Source organism: Nansenia antarctica (assembly GCF_963989245.1).
Source record: "Nansenia antarctica genome assembly, chromosome: 5".
In the NCBI taxonomy this organism is placed as follows: domain Eukaryota; kingdom Metazoa; phylum Chordata; class Actinopteri; order Argentiniformes; family Microstomatidae; genus Nansenia; species Nansenia antarctica.
Window position 1 is genome coordinate 23,377,414 of NC_137690.1, and position 2,838 is coordinate 23,380,251.

The following is a 2,838-nucleotide window of genomic DNA, read 5'->3' on the forward strand; positions in this document are numbered from 1 at the left end:
TTAGTGTTAAGTGCTCCACAGATGTTTTTTTGCAGAGGATGGTATACCACTAGGTGTCAGTACAGTACAATAGGAAGATAATGTACGCTTATAAGAAACCTGTATATGGCTTGTTGCCAGCTGAGACAGATCTTAACATAGTTATAAATATATATATTATATATACAGTATATATATCATAATCCTTCTGATTTTAACACTTAAACGCACACTAAATTCTGTATGTCCTATTATTCATTGTGAAGTATAATAATTGGCTCAAGTACAAATCAATGTCCATGATACATTTGTATTGCATGCTCTGGAATTCTATTACAGTACATTTTGGTCAACGCACCTGTTCTGAGTGCAGTGGCTGGAAGCATACCATGGGGACAGATCTCTGTGTGCATGCATAGAGGAGTAGAGCCAGAGCACATTTGACTGCAGTGCGTTTCGAGGTTGGTAAGTTAATTAGACTCACGGTGGAGTAGTGCAGCACCCTGAGCGGGGTCTGTACTCTGATCGATATCCTCTTCCTGCCCCCATCGTGACAGAAATGTATCAGGGTCACTAAATTACTGCTGGCAGGGCTGCTAGATCAATAGCCATAGACTTTTCAGCCCAGGGGGCAATACATTCATGGGCAGGCAGGGGTGGGCTGTCAGTCTGTCTGGGACTAGATGGTGTGATATGATGAGGGGTGGGGTATAGGGTGTGAGGACATGCCTCTGCAGGGATGGACAGTGATATGTTGGTCTGACTGCCTACAAGGGCAATGTGAAGGGAAGAGACAGTTACAGTGTGATGTACAGTGTACCTCTGATGCAGTGAGGAGGTAAGGAGAGAAAGTGGGAAATTCAAAGCAGACAGGATCCCTGGTACCTGGAACAGCTCCGTTCCAGGCCTTGGCTGACCTCTGCAGTGCCTGTGGAAACAAACACTCTCCCTACAGGCAGGGGGTGGAGGTGGGGGGCAAAGTAATTTGACAGAGAGGCTGAGCACATCCGCTGTCAGTCCATCTGATCAGCCCTGCTTCAGGCTCCCAGCAGCCCTGCAGTTATTCGATAACAACTGGGTTTGTGTTCAAGAGGGTTCATACCCTGTGTAAGAGGAAATCAGCAATAATTGGAAATTACATCCCAGATACAATATCTAATGCCAAAACAAAAGATCAATGGTAATGCAAGCCTCTCTCTCTCTCTGTTATGTGTTGGCAGAGTGGTCACTGCAGTGGTTGTGTTATGATGTCACATTTCCAGCCCGCCAGCCAGGAGTCAAATATATCTCACAGCTGGGAGGTGGAAAATTAATGAGTTATGGTGTTTAATATTTAATAACTGTAAATTCCTTGGTGAGGATCAATGCAGTGTATGGAGGCATATACTTTAGGAGACATGTTGCAATGCAATTAGCTGAGAAAATATCTAGACCAAAGCTCTGGTGTTATCTTTATTTATTTATATGGTCTTTATTGTCATTGCTACAGTACAGGTACCAAACAACGAAATTTAGGAGGGGTGGCTCCCCTGGTGTTAGGAAAGAAGAAAAAAAAAAACTTCAAAAAAAAAACACAAGAAGGGAAGGAGCTGGTTTACATAAATAAAGGCTATGTACACTATCCACTATACTATACTGTACAGATAGACGACTAGGGTTGTCATATTGCACAATAGTGTTATTGCACATTTATTTAAAGTTGTTCACCAGAGACCTGTGTTTACAAAGTGGAGGTGATCTCTGTGCTCAACCATAGGCTCATATAACTGGCTGAATTCAGTGGACCAGGAGCATACCATGCTCATCCCACTGACACAAATCCCTGGGTATTCTTTCCCTTTCCCATGAACACAGCTTGTATCATTCATTTCTAAATAAGCATATTATATTTTCATTTTTCTACCTGCAAACATTGCCAGCCATTCATATGCAGTGATGAGCTTTTGAAGGCAGGCTTCTACAGCAGCATGTTCCCTCTAGTCTAATGAGTGATTAGTGCTTGTTTTGAGCCTTTTTGGGTAATGAGGGCACAGTTCAAGGCATCAGTACATGCTTCTCCCAAATATGAATTGTGTTCATATTCCTTTGTAGTGTAAATTCCTATGATACTCCATTAAAGATAGTGCATGCTAATGCATTTTGTGCCAAACAATGGTATGGATGGTATGGTATAATGGTAGGGACGTCTCCCTGCCACCCCCTGCAGCTGGTGTCTGGGTCAGGTGTTCTTTCCCCAACACTTGTCCTTCCTCCTCAGCCACAGCCAAAAGCTGCCCTTCTCCGCCTTCTCTGACAGTTCTTTTGGCGCCTTCTTCAGCTTCCCTCCTCCTGTCACTCCTGCGTCCCTCAGCAGGCGTGTGGTTGACAGCCCCACGAAGCCTCGGCATCCAACCTCCACTGAGTAGATGGTGGTCCTCCAGCTAGCCTCCCTGCACTCAGCAGCCAGATCTGAGTACCGTACTTGGCCTTTTTTCCGTTCAAAGGCAGCCTCAATCCCCAGCTTTTGCCTTGGTGGATCACACCACTATGTCAGGATGGAGAGAGACATGGTGGTGATTTCACCGGGGAACTGGAGCTGCCGAGATCAACTCTCATATTCCACTTCCTGGTCGGAAGAAAAGAGCCTTGGTGTTTCTCTTGGCCTGGTGTTTCTTCTTCCTCTGCCCTCCTTGACAAAGTGGATGTGGTGTTCTGCTTGGTGGCGTTCCACTAGTGGTGCTTTCCTGTCTACCTCCACCAGCTTTCTCAGCACCTGATCACGGCGCCATCTGTAACGCTTCTGTGAAAGCGCGGTCTTGCAGCCTAACAAGATGTGCTGGAGGCTTGCGTTGGGTGCATTGCACCGCAGCATTCTTCGTT